The sequence below is a fragment of the Daucus carota genome, chromosome 9 (assembly GCF_001625215.2).
Source record: "Daucus carota subsp. sativus chromosome 9, DH1 v3.0, whole genome shotgun sequence".
Lineage (NCBI taxonomy): Eukaryota > Viridiplantae > Streptophyta > Magnoliopsida > Apiales > Apiaceae > Daucus > Daucus carota.
In genome coordinates this window covers 14,109,557-14,129,847 of record NC_030389.2, presented here as the reverse complement: position 1 = coordinate 14,129,847, position 20,291 = coordinate 14,109,557, and the positions used below count along the sequence as shown (strand labels likewise).

General features: G+C 33.0%; 3 long non-coding RNA genes across 7 annotated transcripts; all 3 read right to left on the bottom strand.

The window, feature by feature from the left end:
- Positions 1 to 379: 379 nt before the first annotated feature.
- On the bottom strand, positions 380 to 6,774 carry LOC135149215 (uncharacterized). 3 transcript variants are annotated; one of them, XR_010287474.1, is made up of 6 exons: positions 6,629 to 6,773; positions 3,893 to 4,003; positions 3,688 to 3,811; positions 3,329 to 3,467; positions 3,121 to 3,209; positions 380 to 477 (listed from the first exon to the last, which is right to left on the bottom strand). It is a non-coding gene; the product is annotated as an uncharacterized LOC135149215 (long non-coding RNA). The 3 variants fall into 3 exon arrangements; XR_010287473.1 differs by having other exon boundaries at positions 3,121 to 3,467; positions 3,893 to 4,006; positions 6,629 to 6,774; XR_010287472.1 differs by having other exon boundaries at positions 3,121 to 3,467.
- A 434-nt stretch (positions 6,775 to 7,208) lies between these two features.
- LOC135149245 (uncharacterized) lies at positions 7,209 to 10,485 on the bottom strand. Its single transcript, XR_010287545.1, has 3 exons — positions 10,150 to 10,485; positions 7,401 to 7,511; positions 7,209 to 7,319 (listed from the first exon to the last, which is right to left on the bottom strand). It is a non-coding gene; the product is annotated as an uncharacterized LOC135149245 (long non-coding RNA).
- A 3,041-nt stretch (positions 10,486 to 13,526) lies between these two features.
- Positions 13,527 to 17,868, bottom strand: LOC135149147 (uncharacterized). 3 transcript variants are annotated; one of them, XR_010287291.1, is made up of 5 exons: positions 17,744 to 17,868; positions 17,177 to 17,523; positions 14,431 to 14,544; positions 14,226 to 14,349; positions 13,527 to 14,005 (listed from the first exon to the last, which is right to left on the bottom strand). It is a non-coding gene; the product is annotated as an uncharacterized LOC135149147 (long non-coding RNA). The 3 variants fall into 3 exon arrangements; XR_010287290.1 differs by having other exon boundaries at positions 14,431 to 14,541; XR_010287292.1 differs by having other exon boundaries at positions 13,989 to 14,127; positions 14,431 to 14,541.
- Between the last annotated feature and the right edge of the window lie 2,423 nt (positions 17,869 to 20,291).

Sequence of the window (20,291 nt, the reverse complement as noted above, 5' to 3'; positions counted from 1 at the left end):
TTTCCTTTTTTTTATTAATTTCTTTTTTTTTAACATTAGTTTTTTTTTGATCAATTTTTTTAACATTAGTTAATTTTAAATTTAAGTTAATCAAACCTTCTCTTCAAAATTAATTTGGTCTAATTTGATTAAGTTAAAAATTAAGTTTCGCGAAAATAAATTTAGTCCTTGTGGATCGAATCTTATATTACTAAAACGGGATCGTGCACTTGCGATTAATTTCAAAATCTTATTTTGAGCACATCAATGCGAACGATAATACCCACAGCCCTTACGCTCATTTCTCTGCAAGATTAAGAAGACACAAACTTAAGTTACATTCTCGAACACGATTCTCATCCATAAAAAAGAAAATCAACAGCTTACCAAGTACATTCGACAGTTTCAAAACCTCATATCGGGTTATTGTCAATCCAGGATGTCTTCAAAACTGGAACAAGGCCGCAGTGACAGAGATCTGTATTTTGCACAGTAGAGCTGCTATAGGAAGACATTGGAGCGAAGCTTCAAAATTGCAGCTTCTACGCTACTTTATCAAGTCAAGCAAACACACACATGTGCCTCTAATGTTTAATAAGAAAAACAAAAGTTATTAATCAACAAGTCAGGATTTAAGTGAGTACTATAATAATTCACTAGCAAATGAAGAGAGCAAATCTGTGCACTGAACCTAGAGTGCCTTGCACTTGCTCCCGATTTTCGGTTCTTCACTGAGCCAATGGTCTAAGCGTCCATTTAACTGAACTTGGTTGCACCGTATATTTTCATAGTTCACTGGTAATGGTATATACGAGGTGAAAGCTTGATGGTAAAAATGTATTTAAGCCTTAATTCAATCATAAATTTAGTCATTTTTACATCTACTTCAAACATATATGTTGTACCATGTTGAGGGAAACATAAGATCTAATTCTAGGCTAAGAAAAAGGGGCTTACTTGTTGAAATCCAGAACCACCATTGATTCGGTTAAGCAACTAACACGCGAGTATGTTATTTTTGTCAAATTGGCACATCACGTGGTCAGAATTCTTTACCTTTCTTTTTCAAAAAAAAATTTTTATTCAACATATTATTTTAACAAATAAGAGGGTTAACTTGATAAATATTAATTGGTCAATTTGATCAATCAAAACTTAACAAGAGGGTTAACTTGGAATGGAGCCAATATCCATTTTATGTGCGAGTCAAAAAATAAAAATTGTTATGCTTACTTGGCGTTAACTACTACTTCCATTGAGTTTAACAATTGGATAATATTTCACCAAGTCCCATTTTTTAATGTATCGGTCCACAAATAATATTTATTATTCTTATAGGGTATCAACTGTTAACCACTACTTCCATTTCTTCAAATATATTTCACCAAATTCAATTCTTGTATATAAGTCTAAAATTTGTTACGCTTACGTACTGGTCGCATTTAATTCATTAATGAATTTACACAGGTATACATCTAATTCCAACATACATATTGTAACCTACTAAGAGGAGAATAAGAACAAAGCTTAAAAAAGAGGGTTGCCAGTTGAAATCCAGAACCGTCATGGATTCTGTTAAGCAACTGAGGCACGAGTATGCTGATTTGACAAAAGTCACATACTCGTGTCTCAGTTGCTTAACAGAATTCATGGAGGTTCTGGATTTCAACTAGCAACCCTTTTTTTTTAAGCTTAGTTCTTATATTTCTCTTAGAAGGGTACAATATATATGTTTGAATTAGATGTATACCTGTGTAGATTTATTAATGAATTAAATGCGACCAACACGTAAGCATAACAAATTTTGGACTCATATACAAAAATTGAATTTGGTGAAATACATTCCAAGAAATGGAGTAGTGGTTAACAATTGATACCCTATAAGATAAATAAATATTATTTGTGGACCGTTACATTAGAAATGGGATTTGGTGAAAATATTCTACAATTGTAGAACTCAATGGAAGTAGTAGTTAACGCCAGGTAAGCATAACAATTTTTATTTTTGGACTCACACTTAGAAATGGATTTTGGCTACATTACAAGTTAACCCTCTTTTTTGAGTTTTGATTAATCAAATTGACAATATTGATCAAGTTGACCCTCTTATTTGTTAAAATAATATGTTGAAGAGATATTTTTTCAAAAAAGAGAGGTAAAGAATTCTGACCTCGCGATGTGCCGATTTGACAAAAATAACATACTCGTGCCTCAGTTGCTTAACCAAATCCATGGCAGTTCTGGATTTCAACAAGTAAGCCTCTTTTTCTTAGTTTAGATCTTATGTTTCCCTTAACATGGTACAACATATATCTTTGAAGTAAATGTAAAAGTGACTAAAATTATTATTGAATTAAATGCATGTAGCATGTCAGCATAACAAATTTTGGACTCATATTCAATCAATCAATAATTCAATAATCCAATCAATCAAACTTGGATACTCAAGCATCCACTATTGAGCGATACCTTAATCTACATCTTGAGTACTCATATCAAACACAATATGTCTATCTATGTATATAGACATTTCAAACTTAGTTAAATCAAAATCTAATTCGGAAATAACTAACTCCAACTAGAATTCAATTCTGTAATATTCATGTATATTTTGGATTACCAAAACTCATGTTATCATTGTAATGGACTGATTCCAAACAACCACACACACACACACACACACACACACACACAAATACATAATGATCATATAAATTGACATGATGATATATACAAGTAGCTAAACTGATAGGACAATCCCTCATGTAATATGTTGGGCCAATAAAAAATTATATTTGTTAAATTTTTAACTTTCCTAATTTTGATTGCATTGGGTTGGATTAAGTCAGTTTGGAAAAATAAAATCCATGTCCAACCAATTAAAATCGGGTTGACATAATTTTATCTACAAAGACAAGAAAGAATTGGTTTATAGAAATGCCCACTTGGGGATCCCACCAAGGTATAAGAAAATCCAGGTTGTTGTGATTTTCTTGCACATTTGCCAAGATATCTTTAGATTGATTGGTACAGTCAAGCCACCCCTTACAATTTCACCGATACACAAGCATCACAATCCAATATCTGTATTCTACATTCTAAGATATATGAACATATGTATGTTCAGTTGATGGCTATTACCTGAGCAAGGAAACTAGTGATCAATACTCCAAGCAAGTGGTGAAGCTGGATCAGCATGATAATATAGCAGATTCTCATATTAATCCACACTAAAAGTTGCTCGACCAAAGCCAACATTCTCGAGAAATCAAAAATTCAAAAAAAATTACGAAAAATTCCACTGAAGTATGAATCAAAACCTCACAAGCAGAATTCAATCAATAATTACCCAAGGTGGTTGAGTTGTCTCCATAATAAACCGGCAAAAATGCTGGGCTTTGTCGTCGACTTTGCTTTTCAATCACTAACAGGGACCATCTCATCTAGATACTTCAATCTCAACACCTATTTCAAATTCACGACAATCACTGCATATAAACATACATAAAGAGCTTCAAGACACAATTTTGGGCAAACCCTATTTCACTCTTTAAAGCCTCCATACATGATAATGAGAAAAATAGAAAAGAGAATATACGTCAATCCAGATCTGCAAGTTTTTATTAAACAGATGAACTCATTAATGAATAAATAGTATAATATCAGAATTCAGACTATAAATACAAGGACAACAAGATTGACACCAACCTTGATAATCTCCAAGAGATCGACATGATAGCTTCCTGAGCAAACCCGGTATTATACCCTTCGATCTCCCTTCAACTGGTGGATCATGCCAACGATAATACCCACGGCCCTTACGCTCATTTCTCTGCAATATTAAGAAATCACAAACTTAAGTTACATTCTCGAACACGATTATCATCCATAAAAAAGAAAATCAACTGCTTACCAAGTACATTCGACAGCTTCAAAACCTCATACCGGGTTATTGTCAATCCAGGATGTCTTCAAAACTGGAACAAGGCCGCAGTGACAGAGATTCGTATTTTGCACAGTAGAGCTGCTATAGGAAGACATTGGAGCGAAGCTTCAAAATTGTAGCATCTACGCTACTTTATCAAGTCAAGCAAACACACACATGTGCCTCTAATGTTTAATAAGAAAAACAAAAGTTATTAATCAACAAGTCAGGATTTAAGTGAGTACTGTAATAATTCACTAGCAAATGAAGAGAGCGAATCTGTGGACTGAACCTAGAGTGCCTTGCATTTGCTCCCGATTTCCGGTTCTTCACTGAGCCAATGGTCGAAGTGTCCATTTAACTGAACTTGGTTGCACCGTATATTTTCATAGTTCACTGGTAATGGTATATACGAGGTGAAAGCTTGATGGTAAAAATGTATTTAAGCCTTAATTCAATCATATATTTAGTCATTTTTACATCTACTTCAAACATATATGTTGTACCATGTTGAGGGAAACATAAGATCTAATTATAGGCTATGAAAAAGGGGCTTACTTGTTGAAATCCAGAACCGCCATGGATTCGGTTAAGCAACTGAGACGCGAGTATGTTATTTTTGTCAAATTGGCACATCACGAGGTCAGAATTCTTTACCTTTCTTTTTCAAAAAAAAATATTTCTTCAACATATTATTTTAACAAATAAGAGGGTTAACTTGACAAATATTAATTGGTCAATTTGATCAATCAAAACTTAACAAGAGGGTTAACTTGGAATGGAGCCAATATCCATTTTATGTCCGAGTCAAAAAATAAAAATTGTTATGCTTACTTGGCGTTAACTACTACTTCCATTGAGTTTAACAATTGGATAATATTTCACCAAATCCCATTTTTTAATGTAACGGTCCACAAATAATATTTATTATTCTTATAGGGTATCAACTGTTAACCACTACTTCCATTTCTTCAAATATATTTCACCAAATTCAATTCTTGTATATAAGTCTAAAATTTGTTATGCTTACGTACTGGTCGCATTTAATTCATTAATGAATTTACACAGGTATACATCTAATTCCAACATACATATTGTAACCTACTAAGTGGAGAATAAGAACAAAGCTTAAAAAAGAGGGTTGCCAGTTGAAATCCAGAACCGTCATGGATTCAGTTAAGCAACTGAGGCGCGAGTATGCTGATTTGACAAAAGTAACATACTCGTGTCTCAGTTGCTTAACAGAATTCATGGAGGTTCTGGAATTCAACTAGCAACCCTTTTTTTTTAAGCTTAGTTCTTATATTTCTCTTAGAAGGGTACAATATATATGTTGGAATTAGATGTATACCTGTGTAGATTTATTAATGAATTAAATGCGACCAACACGTAAGCATAACAAATTTTGGACTCATATACAAAAATTGAATTTGGTGAAATACATTCCAAGAAATGGAGTAGTGGTTAACAATTGATACCCTATATTATAAATAAATATTATTTGTGGACCGTTACATTAGAAATGGGATTTGGTGAAAATATTCTACAATTGTAGAACTCAATGGAAGTAGTAGTTAACGCCAGGTAAGCATAACAATTTTTATTTTTGGACTCACACTTAGAAATGGATTTTGGCTACATTACAAGTTAACCCTCTTTTTTGAGTTTTGATTAATCAAATTGACAATATTGATCAAGTTGACCCTCTTATTTGTTAAAATAATATGTTGAAGAGATATTTTTTCAAAAAAGAGAGGTAAAGAATTCTGACCTCGCGATGTGCCGATTTTACAAAAATAACATACTCGTGCCTCAGTTGCTTAACCAAATCCATGGCAGTTCTGGATTTCAACAAGTAAGCCTCTTTTTCTTAGTTTAGATCTTATGTTTCCCTTAACATGGTACAACATATATCTTTGAAGTAAATGTAAAAGTGACTAAAATTATTATTGAATTAAATGCGAGTAGCATGTCAGCATAACAAATTTTGGACTCATATTCAATCAATCAATAATCCAATCAATCAAACTTGGATACTCAAGCATCCACTATTGAGCGATACCTTAATCTACATCTTGAGTACTCCTATCAAACACAATATGTCTATCTATGTATATAGACATTTTAAACTTAGTTAAATCAAAATTTAATTCGGAAATAACTAACTCCAACTAGAATTCAATTCTGTAATATTTATGTATATTTTGTATCACCAAAACTCATGTTATCATTGTAATGGACTGATTCCTAACAACTAGTGACACACACACACACACACATACATAATGATTATATAAATTGACATGATGATATATACAAATAGCTAAACTGATAGGACAATCCCTCATGTAATATGTTGGGCCAATAAAAAATTATATTTGTTAAATTTTTAACTTTCCTAATTTTGATTGGATTGGGTTGGATTAGGTCAGTTTGGAAAAATAAAATCCATATCCAACCAATTAAAATCGGGTTGACATAATTTTATCTACAAAGACAGGAAAGAATTGGTTTATAGAAATGCCCACTTGGGGATCCCACCAAGGTATAAGAAAATCCAGGTTGTTATGATTTTCTTGCACACTTGCCAAGATAACTTTAGATTGATTGGTACAGTCAAGCCACCCCTTACAATTTCACCAATACACAAGCATCACAATCCAATATCTGTATTCTACATTCTAAGATATATGAACATATGTATGTTCAGTTGATGGCTATGACCTGAGCAAGGAAACTAGTGATCAATACTCCAAGCAAGTGGTGAAGCTGGATCAGCATGATAATATAGCAGATTCTCATATTAATCCACACTAAAAGTTGCTCGACCAAAGCCAACATTCTCGAGAAATCAAAAATTCAAAAAATATTACGAAAAATTCCACTGAAGTATGAATCAAAACCTCACAAGCAAAATACAATCAATAATTACCCAAGGTGGTTGAGTTGTCTCAATAATAAACCGGCAAAAATGTTGGGCTTTGTCGTCGACTTTGCTTTTCAATCACTAACAGGGACCATCTCATCTAGATACTTCAATCTTAACACCTATTTCACATTCACGACAATCACTGCATATAAACATACATAAAGAGCTTCAAGACACAATTTTGGGCAAACCCTATTTCATTCTTTAAAGCCTCCATACATGATAATGAGAAAAATAGGAAAGAGAATATACGTCAATCCAGATCTGCAAGTTTTTATTAAACAGATGAACTCATTAATGAATAAATAGTATAATATCAGAATTCAGACTATAAATACAAGGACAACAAGATTGACACCAACCTTGATAATCTCTAAGAGATCGACATGATAGCTTCCTGAGCAAACCCGGTATTATACCTTTCGATCTCCCTTCAACTGGTGGATCATGCCAACGATAATACCCACAGCCCTTACGCTCATTTCTCTGCAAGATTAAGAAATCACAAACTTAAGTTACATTCTCGAACACGATTCTCATCCATAAAAAAGAAAATCAACTGCTTACCAAGTACATTCGACAGCTTCAAAACCTCATACCGGGTTATTGTCAATCCAGGATGTCTTCAAAACTGGAACAAGGCCGCAGTGACAGAGATTCGTATTTTGCACAGTAGAGCTGCTATAGGAAGACATTGGAGCGAAGCTTCAAAATTGTAGCATCTACGCTACTTTATCAAGTCAACCAAACACACACATGTGCCTCTAATGTTTAATAAGAAAAACAAAAGTTATTAATCAACAAGTCAGGATTTAAGTGAGTACTGTAATAATTCACTAGCAAATGAAGAGAGCGAATCTGTGGACTGAACCTAGAGTGCCTTGCATTTGCTCCCGATTTCCGGTTCTTCACTGAGCCAATGGTCGAAGTGTCCATTTAACTGAACTTGGTTGCACCGTATATTTTCATAGTTCACTGGTAATGGTATATACGAGGTGAAAGCTTGATGGTAAAAATGTATTTAAGCCTTAATTCAATCATATATTTAGTCATTTTTACATCTACTTCAAACATATATGTTGTACCATGTTGAGGGAAACATAAGATCTAATTCTAGGCTAAGAAAAAGGGGCTTACTTATTGAAATCCAGAGCCGCCATGGATTCGGTTAAGCAACTGAGACGCGAGTATGTTATTTTTGTCAAATTGGCACATCACGAGGTCAGAATTCTTTACCTTTCTTTTTCAAAAAAAAAATATTTCTTCAACATATTATTTTAACAAATAAGAGGGTTAACATGACAAATATTAATTGGTCAATTTGATCAATCAAAACTTAACAAGAGGGTTAACTTGGAATGGAGCCGATATCCATTTTATGTCCGAGTCAAAAAATAAAAATTGTTATGCTTACTTGGCGTTAACTACTACTTCCATTGAGTTTAACAATTGGATAATATTTCACCAAATCCCATTTTTTAATGTAACGGTCCACAAATAATATTTATTATTCTTATAGGGTATCAACTGTTAACCACTACTTCCATTTCTTTAAATATATTTCACCAAATTCAATTCTTGTATATAAGTCTAAAATTTGTTATGCTTACGTACTGGTCGCATTTAATTCATTAATGAATTTACACAGGTATACATCTAATTGCAACATACATATTGTAACCTACTAAGTGGAGAATAAGAACAAAGCTTAAAAAAGAGGGTTGCCAGTTGAAATCCAGAACCGTCATGGATTCAGTTAAGCAACTGAGGCGCGAGTATGCTGATTTGACAAAAGTAACATACTCGTGTCTCGGTTGCTTAACAGAATTCATGGAGGTTCTGGATTTCAACTAGCAACCCTTTTTTTTTAAGCTTAGTTCTTATATTTCTCTTAGAAGGGTACAATATATATGTTGGAATTAGATGTATACTTGTGTAGATTTATTAATGAATTAAATGCGACCAACACGTAAGCATAACAAATTTTGGACTCATATACAAAAATTGAATTTGGTGAAATACATTCCAAGAAATGGAGTAGTGGTTAACAATTGATACCCTATATTATAAATAAACATTATTTGTGGACCGTTACATTAGAAATGGGATTTGGTGAAAATATTCTACAATTGTAGAACTCAATGGAAGTAGTATTTAACGCCAGGTAAGCATAACAATTTTTATTTTTGGACTCACACTTAGAAATGGATTTTGGCTACATTACAAGTTAACCCTCTTTTTTGAGTTTTGATTAATCAAATTGACAATATTGATCAAGTTGACCCTCTTATTTGTTAAAATAATATGTTGAAGAGATATTTTTTCAAAAAAGAGAGGTAAAGAATTATGACCTCGCGATGTGTCGATTTGACAAAAATAACATACTCGTGCCTCAGTTGCTTAACCAAATCCATGGCAGTTCTGGATTTCAACAAGTAAGCCTCTTTTTCTTAGTTTAGATCTTATGTTTCCCTTAACATGGTACAACATATATCTTTGAAGTAAATGTAAAAGTGACTAAAATTATTATTGAATTAAATGCGAGTAGCATGTCAGCATAACAAATTTTGGACACATATTCAATCAATCAATAATTCAATAATCCAATCAATCAAACTTGGATATTCAAGCATCCACTATTGAGCGATACCTTAATCTACATCTTGAGTACTCTTATCAAACACAATATGTCTATCTATGTATATAGACATTTCAAACTTAGTTAAATCAAAATCTAATTCGGAAATAACTAACTCCAACTAGAATTCAATTCTGTAATATTCATGTATATTTTGGATTACCAAAACTCATGTTATCATTGTAATGGACTGATTCATAACAACCAGACACACACACACACACACACATATATACATAATGATCATATAAATTGACATGATGATATATACAAATAGCTAAACTGATAGGACAATCCCTCATGTAATATGTTGGGCCAATAAAAAATTATATTTGTTAAATTTTTAACTTTCCTAATTTTGATTGGATTGGGTTGGATTAAGTCAGTTTGGAAAAACAAAATCCATATCCAACCAATTAAAATCGGGTTGACATAATTTTATCTACAAAGACGAGAAAGAATTGGTTTATAGAAATGCCCACTTGGGGATCCCACCAAGGTATAAGAAAATCCAGGTTGTTATGATTTTTTTGCACACTTGCCAAGATATCTTTAGATTGATTAGTACAGTCAAGCCACCCCTTACAATTTCACCAATACACAAGCATCACAATCCAATATCTGTATTCTACATTCTAAGATATATGAACATATGTATGTTCTGTTGATGGCTATTACCTGAGCAAGGAAACTAGTGATCAATACTCCAAGCAAGTGGTGAAGCTCGATCAGGATGATAATATAGCAGATTCTCATATTAATCCACACTAAAAGTTGCTCGACCAAAGCCAACATTCTCGAGAAATCAAAAATTCAAAAAAAATTACGAAAAATTCCACTGAAGTATGAATCAAAACCTCACAAGCACAATTCAATCAAATATTACCCAAGGTGGTTGAGTTGTCTCCATAATAAACCGGCAAAAATGCAGGGCTTTGTCGTCGACTTTGCTTTTCAATCACTAACAGGGACCATCTCATCTAGATACTTCAATCTTAACACCTATTTCACATTCACGACAATCACTGCATATAAAAAAACATAAAGAGCTTCAAGACACAATTTTGGGCAAACCCTATTTCATTCTTTAAAGCCTCCATACATGATAATGTGAAAAATAGGAAAGAGAATATACGTCAATCCTGCAAGTTTTTATTAAACAGATGAACTCATTAATGAATAAATAGTATAATATCAGAATTCAGACTATAAATACAAGGACAACAAGATTGACACCAACCTTGATAATCTCCAAGAGATCGACATGATAGCTTCCTGAGCAAACCCGGTATTATACCTTTCGATCTCCCTTCAACTGGTGGATCATGCCAACGATAATACCCACAGCCCTTACGCTCATTTCTCTGCAAGATTAAGAAATCACAAACTTAAGTTACATTCTCGAACACGATTCTCATCCATAAAAAAGAAAATCAACTGCTTACCAAGTACATTCGACAGCTTCAAAACCTCATACCGGGTTATTGTCAATCCAGGATGTCTTCAAAACTGGAACACGGCCGCAGTGACAGAGATCCGTATTTTGCACAGTAGAGCTGCTATAGGAAGACATTGGAGCGAAGCTTCAAAATTGTAGCATCTACGCTACTTTATCAAGTCAAGCAAACACACACATGTGCCTCTAATGTTTAATAAGAAAAACAAAAGTTATTAATCAACAATTCAGGATTTAAGTGAGTACTGTAATAATTCACTAGCAAATGAAGAGAGCAAATCTGTGGACTGAACCTAGAGTGCCTTGCATTTGCTCCCGATTTTCGGTTCTTCACTGAGCCAATGGTCGAAGTGTCCATTTAACTGAACTTGGTTGCACCGTATATTTTCATAGTTCACTGGTAATGGTATATACGAGGTGAAAGCTTGATGGTAAAAATGTATTTAAGCCTTAATTCAATCATATATTTAGTCATTTTTACATCTACTTCAAACATATATGTTGTACCATGTTGAGGGAAACATAAGATCTAATTCTAGGCTAAGAAAAAGGGGCTTACTTCTTAAAATCCTGAACCGCCATGGATTCGGTTAAGCAACTGAGACGCGAGTATGTTATTTTTGTCAAATTGGCACATCACGAGGTCAGAATTCTTTACCTTTCTTTTTCAAAAAAAAATATTTCTTCAACATATTATTTTAACAAATAAGAGGGTTAACATGACAAATATTAATTGGTCAATTTGATCAATCAAAACTTAACAAGAGGGTTAACTTGGAATGGAGCCAATATCCATTTTATGTCCGAGTCAAAAAATAAAAATTGTTATGCTTACTTGGCGTTAACTACTACTTCCATTGAGTTTAACAATTGGATAATATTTCACCAAATCCCATTTTTTAATGTAACGGTCCACAAATAATATTTATTATTCTTATAGGGTATCAACTGTTAACAACTACTTCCATTTCTTTAAATATATTTCACCAAATTCAATTCTTGTATATAAGTCTAAAATTTGGTATGCTTACGTACTGGTCGCATTTAATTCATTAATGAATTTACACAGGTATACATCTAATTCCAACATACATATTGTAACCTACTAAGTGGAGAATAAGAACAAAGCTTAAAAAAGAGGGTTGCCTGTTGAAATCTAGAACCGTCATGGATTCAGTTAAGCAACTGAGGCGCGAGTATGCTGATTTGACAAAAGTAACATACTCGTGTCTCGGTTGCTTAACAGAATTCATGGAGGTTCTGGATTTCAACTAGCAACCCTTTTTTTTTTAAACTTAGTTCTTATATTTCTCTTAGAAGGGTACAATATATATGTTGGAATTAGATGTATACCTGTGTAGATTTATTAATGAATTAAATGCGACCAACACGTAAGCATAACAAATTTTGGACTCATATACAAAAATTGAATTTGGTGAAATACATTCCAAGAAATGGAGTAGTGGTTAACAATTGATACCCTATAAGATAAATAAATATTATTTGTGGACCGTTACATTAGAAATGGGATTTGGTGAAAATATTCTACAATTGTAGAACTCAATGGAAGTAGTAGTTAACGCCAGGTAAGCATCACAATTTTTATTTTTGGACTCACACTTAGAAATGGATTTTGGCTACATTACAAGTTAACCCTCTTTTTTGAGTTTTGATTAATCAAATTGACAATATTGATCAAGTTGACCCTCGTATTTGTTAAAATAATATGTTGAAGAGATATTTTTTCAAAAAAGAGAGGTAAAGAATTCTGACCTCGCGATGTGCCGATTTGACAAAAATAACATACTCGTGCCTCAGTTGCTTAACCAAATCCATGGCAGTTCTGGATTTCAACAAGTAAGCCTCTTTTTCTTAGTTTAGATCTTATGTTTCCCTTAACATGGTACAACATATATCTTTGAAGTAAATGTAAAAGTGACTAAAATTATTATTGAATTAAATGCGAGTAGCATGTCAGCATAACAAATTTTGGACTCATATTCAATCAATCAATAATTCAATAATCCAATCAATCAAACTTGGATACTCAAGCATCCACTATTGAGCGATACCTTAATCTACATCTTCAGTACTCCTATCAAACACAATATGTCTATCTATGTATATAGACATTTCAAACTTAGTTAAATCAAAATTTAATTCGTAAATAACTAACTCCAACTAGAATTCAATTCTTTAATATTCATGTATATTTTGTATCACCAAAACTCATGTTATCATTGTAATGGAAGGATTGCTAACAACTAGGGACACACACACACACACATACATAATGATCATATAAATTGACATGATGATATATATAAATAGCTAAACTGATAGGACAATCCCTCATGTAATATGTTGGGCCAATAAAAAATTATATTTGTTAAATTTTTTACTTTCCTAATTTTGATTGGATTGGGTTGGATTAGGTCAGTTTGGAAAAATAAAATCCATATCCATCCAATTAAAATCGGATTGACATAATTTTATCTACAAAGACAGGAAAGAATTGGTTTATAGAAATGCCCAATTGGGGATCCCACCAAGGTATAGAAAATCCAGGTTGTTATGATTTTCTTGCACACTTGCCAAGATATCTTTAGATTGAATTGTACAGTCAAGCTACCCCTTACAATTTCACCAATACACAAGCATCACAATCCAATATCTATATTCTACATTCTAAGATATATGAACATATGTATGTTCAGTTGATGGCTATTACCTGAGCAAGGAAACTAGTGATCAATACTCCAATAAAGTGGTGAAGCTGGATCAGCATGATAATATAGCAGATTCTCATATTAATCCACTCTAAAAGTTGCTCGACCAAAGCCAACATTCCCGAGAAATCAAAAATTCAAAAAAAATTATGAAAAATTCCACTGAAGTATGAATCAAAACCTCACAAGCAAAATTCAATCAATAATTATCCAAGGTAGTTGAGTTGTCTCCATAATAAACCGGCAAAAATGCTGGGCTTTGTCGTCGACTTTGCTTTTTAATCACTAGCAGGGACCATCTCATCTAGATACTTCAATCTCAACACCTATTTCAAATTCACGACAATCACTGCATATAAACATACATAAAGAGCTTCAAGACACAATTTTGGGCAAACCCTATTTCATTCTTTAAAGCCTCCATACATGATAATGAGAAAAATAGGAAAGAGAATATATGTCAATCCAGATCTGCAAGTTTTTAGTAAACAGATGAACTCATTAATGAATAAATAGTATAATATCAGAATTCAGACTATAAATACAAGGACAACAAGATTGACACCAACCTTGATAATCTCCAAGAGATCGACATGATAGCTTCCTGAGCAAACCCGGTATTATACCCTTCGATCTCCCTTCAACTGGTGGATCATGCCAACGATAATACCCACAGCCCTTACGCTCATTTCTCTGCAAGATTAAGAAGACACAAACTTAAGTTACATTCTCGAACACGATTCTCATCCATAAAAAAGAAAATCAACTGCTTACCAAGTACATTCGACAGCTTCAAAACCTCATACCGGGTTATTGTCAATCCAGGATGTCTTCAAAACTGGAACAAGGACGCAGTGACAGAGATCCGTATTTTGCACAGTAGAGCTGCTATAGGAAGACATTGGAGCGAAGCTTCAAAATTGCAGCATCTACGCTACTTTATCAAGTCAAGCAAACACACACATGTGCCTCTAATGTTTAATAAGAAAAACAAAAGTTATTAATCAACAAGTCAGGATTTAAGTGAGTACTGTAATAATTAACTAGCAAATGAAGAGAGCAAATCTGTGGACTGAACCTAGAGTGCCTTGCATTTGCTCCCGATTTTCGGTTCTTCACTGAGCCAATGGTCGAAGTGTCCATTTAACTGAACTTGGTTGCACCGTATATTTTCATAGTTCACTGGTAATGGTATATACGAGGTGAAAGTTTGATGGTAAAAATGTATTTAAGCCTTAATTCAATCATATATTTAGTCATTTTTACATCTACTTCAAACATATATGTTGTACCATGTTGAGGGAAACATAAGATCTAATTCTAGGCTAAGAAAAAGGGGCTTACTTGTTGAAATCCAGAACCGCCATGGATTCGGTTAAGCAACTGAGACGCGAGTATGTTATTTTTGTCAAATTGGCACATCACGAGGTCAGAATTCTTTACCTTTCTTTTTCAAAAAAAAATATTTCTTCAACATATTTTTTTAACAAATAAGAGGGTTAACTTGACAAATATTAATTGGTCAATTTGATCAATCAAAACTTAACAAAAGGGTTAACTTGGAATGGAGCCAATATCCATTTTATGTCCGAGTCAAAAAATAAAAATTGTTATGCTTACTTGGCGTTAACTACTACTTCCATTGAGTTTAACAATTGGATAATATTTCACCAAATCCCATTTTTTAATGTAACGATCCACAAATAATATATATTATTCTTATAGGGTATCAACCGTTAACCACTACTTCCATTTCTTCAAATATATTTCACCAAATTCAATTCTTGTATATAAGTCTAAAATTTGTTATGCTTGCATACTGGTCGCATTTAATTCATTAATGAATTTACAGAGGTATACATCTAATTCCAACATACATATTGTAACCTACTAAGAGGAGAATAAGAACAAAGCTTAAAAAAAAGAGGGTTGCGAGTTGAAATCCAGAACCGTCATAGATTCAGTTAAGCAACTGAGGCGCGAGTATGCTGATTTGACAAAAGTAACATACTCGTGTCTCAGTTGCTTAACAGAATTCATGGAGGTTCTGGATTTCAACTAGCAACCCTTTTTTTTTAAGCTAAGTTCTTATATTTCTCTTAGAAGGGTACAATATATATGTTGGAATTAGATGTATACCTGTGTAGATTTATTAATGAATTAAATGCGACCAACACGTAAGCATAACAAATTTTGGACTCATATACAAAAATTGAATTTGGTGAAATACATTCCAAGAAATGGAGTAGTGGTTAACAATTGATACCCTATAAGATAAATAAATATTATTTGTGGACCGTTACATTAGAAATGGGATTTGGTGAAAATATTCTACAATTGTAGAACTCAATGGAAGTAGTAGTTAACGTCAGGTAAGCATAACAATTTTTATTTTTGGACACACACTTAGAAATGGATTTTGGCTACATTACAAGTTAACCCTCTTTTTGAGTTTTGATTAATCAAATTGACAATATTGATCAAGTTGACCCTCTTATTTGTTAAAATAATATGTTGAAGAGATATTTTTTTCAAAAAAGAGAGGTAAAGAATTCTGACCTCGCGATGTGCCGATTTTACAAAAATAACATACTCGTGCCTCAGTTGCTTAACCAAATCCATGGCAGTTCTGGATTTCAACAAGAAAGCCTCTTTTTCTTAGTTTAGATCTTATGTTTCCCTTAACATGGTACAACATATATCTTTGAAGTAAATGTAAAAGTGACTAAAATTATTATTGAATTAAATGCGAGTAGCATGTCAGCATAACAAATTTTGGACTCATATTCAATCAATCAATAATTCAATAATCCAATCAATCAAACTTGGATACTCAAGCATCCACTATTGAGCGATACCTTAATCTACATCTTGAGTACTCCTATCAAACACAATATGTCTATCTATGTATATAGACATTTCAAACTTAGTTAAATCAAAATTTAATTCGGAAATAACTAACTCCAACTAGAATTCAATTCTGTAATATTCATGTATATTTTGTATCACCAAAACTCATGTTATCATTGTAATGGACTTATTCGTAACAACTAGGGACACACACACACACACACATACATAATGATCATATAAATTGACATGATGATATATACAAATAGCTAAACTGATAGGACAATCCCTCATGTAATATGTTGGGCCAATAAAAAATTATATTTGTTAAATTTTTAACTTTCCTAATTTTGATTGGATTGGGTTGGATTAGGTCAGTTTGGAAAAATAAAATCCATATCCAACCAATTAAAATCGGGTTGACATAATTTTATCTACAAAGACAGGAAAGAATTGGTTTATAGAAATGCCCACTTGGGGATCCCACCAAGGTATAAGAATATCCAGGTTGTTATGATTTTCTTGCACACTTGCCAAGATATCTTTAGATTGAATTGTACAGTCAGGCCACCCCTTACAATTTCACCAATACACAAGCATCACAATCCAATATCTGTATTCTACATTATAAGATATATGAACATATGTATGTTCAGTTGATGGCTATTACCTGAGCAACGAAACTAGTGATCAATACTCCAAGCAAGTGGTGAAGCTGGATCAGCATGATAATATAGCAGATTCTCATATTAATCCACTCTAAAAGTTGCTCGACCAAAGCCAACATTCCCGAGAAATCAAAAATTCAAAAAAAATTACGAAAAATTCCACTGAAGTATGAATCAAAACCTCACAAGCAAAATTCAATCAATAATTACCCAAGGTGGTTGAGTTGTCTCCATAATAAACCGCCAAAAATGCTGGGCTTTGACGTCGACTTTGCTTTTCTATCACTAACAGGGACCATCTCATCTAGATACTTCAATCTCAACACCTATTTCAAATTCACGACAATCACTGCATATAAACATACATAAAGAGCTTCAAGACACAATTTTTGGCAAACCCTATTTCATTCTTTAAAGCCTCCATACATGATAATGAGAAAAATAGGAAAGAGAATATACGTCAATCCAGATCTGCAAGTTTTTATTAAACAGAATAACTCATTAATGAATAAATAGTATAATATCAGAATTCAGACTATAAATACAAGGACAACAATATTGACACCAACCTTGATCATCTCCAAGAGATCGACATGATAGCTTCCTGAGCAAACCCGGTATGATACTCTTCGATCTCCCTTCAACTGGTGGATCATGCCAACGATAATACCCACAGCCCTTACGCTCATATCTCTGCAAGATTAAGAAGACACAAACTTAATTTACATTCTCGAACACGATTCTCATCCATAAAAAAGAAAATCAACTGCTTACCATGTACATTCGACAGCTTCAAAACCTCATACCGGATTATTGTCAATCCAGGATGTCTTCAAAACTGGAACAAGGCCGCAGTGACAGAGATCCGTATTTTGCACAGTAGAGATGCTATAGGAAGACATTGGAGTGAAGCTTCAAAATTGCAGCATTTACGCTACTTTATCAAGTCAAGCAAACACACACATGTGCCTCTAATGTTTAATAAGAAAAACAACAGTTATTAATCAACAAGTCAGGATTTAAGTGAGTACTGTAATGATTCACTAGAAAATGAAGAGAGCAAATCTGTGCACTGAACCTAGAGTGCCTTGCACTTGCTCCCGATTTTCGGTTCTTCACTGAGCCAATGGTCGAAGCGTCCATTTAACTGAACTTGGTTGCACCGTATATTTTCATAGTTCACTGGTAATGGTATATACGAGGTGAAAGCTTGATGGTAAAAATGTATTTAAGCCTTAATTCAATCATAAATTTAGTCATTTTTATATCTACTTCAAACATATATGTTGTACCATGTTGAGGGAAAAAGATCTAATTCTAGGCTAAGAAAAAGGGGCTTACTTGTTGAAATCCAGAACCGCCATGGATTCAGTTAAGCAACTGAGACGCGAGTATGTTATTTTTGTCAAATTGGCACATCACGAGGTCAGAATTCTTTACCTTTCTTTTTCAAAAAAAAAATATTTCTTCAACATATTATTTTAACAAATAAGAGGGTTGACTTGACAAATATTAATTGGTCAATTTGATCAATCAAAACTTAACAAGAGGGTTAACTTGGAATGGAGCCAATATCCACTTTATGTGCGAGTCAAAAATTAAAAATTGTTATGCTTACTTGGCGTTAACTACTACTTCCATTGAGTTTAACAATTGGATAATATTTCACCAAATCCCATTTTTTAATGTAACAGTCCACAAATAATATTTATTATCCTTATAGGGTATCAACTATTAACCACTACTTCTATTTCTTCAAATATATTTCACCAAATTCACTTCTTGTATATAAGTCTAAAATTTGTTATGCTTAAGTACTGGTCACATTTAATTCATTAATGAATTTACACAGGTATACATCTAATTCCAACATACATATTGTAACCTACTAAGAGGAGAATGAGAACAAAGCTTGAAAAGGAGGGTTGCCAGTTGAAATCCGGAACCGTCATGGATTCAGTTAAGCAACTGAGGCGCGAGTATGCTGATTTTACAAAATTAACATACTCGTGTCTTAGTTGCTTAACAGAATCCATGGAGGTTCTGGATTTCAACTCACAACCCTCTTTTTTTAAGCTTAGTTCTTATATTTCTCTTAGAAGGGTACAATATATTTGTTAGAATTAGATGTATACCTGTGTAGATTTATTAATGAATTAAATGCGACCAGCACGTAAGCATAACAAATTTTGGACTCATATACAAAAAATTGAATTTGGTGAAATACATTCCAAGAAATGGAGTAGAGGTTAACAATTGATACCCTATAAGATAAATAAATATTATTTGTGGACCGTTACATTAGAAATGGGATTTGGTGAAACTATTCTCCAATTGTAGAAGTCAATGGAAGTAGTAGTTAACGCCAGGTAAGCATAACAATTTTTATTTTTGGACTCACACTTACAAATGGATTTTGGCTACATTACAAGTTAACCCTCTTTTTTGAGTTTTGATTAATCAAATTGACAATATTGATCAAGTTGACCCTCTTATTTGTTAAAATAATATGTTGAAGAGATATTTTTTTCAAAAAAGAGAGGTAAAGAATTCTGACCTCGCGATGTGCCAATTTGACAAAAATAACATACTCGTGCCTCAGTTGCTTAACCAAATCCATGGCAGTTCTGGATTTCAACAAGTAAGCCTCTTTTTCTTAGTTTAGATCTTATGTTTCCCTTAACATGGTACAACATATATGTTTGAAGTAGATGTAAAAGTGACTAAAATTATTATTGAATTAAATGCGAGTGGCATGTCAGCATAACAAATTTTGGACTCATATTCAATCAATAATTCAATAATCCAATCAATCAAACTTGGATACTCAAGCATCCACTATTGAGCGATACCTAAATCTACATCTTGAGCACTCCTATCAAACACAATATGTCTATCTATGTATATAGACATTTCAAACTTAGTTAAATCAAAATCTAATTCGGAAATAACTAACTCCAACTAGAATTCAATTCTGTAATATTCATGTATATTTTGGATCACCAAAACTCATGTTATCATTGTAATGAACTGATTCCTAACAACGAGAGACACACACACACACACATACATAATGATCATATAAATTGACATGATGATATATACAAATAGCTAAAC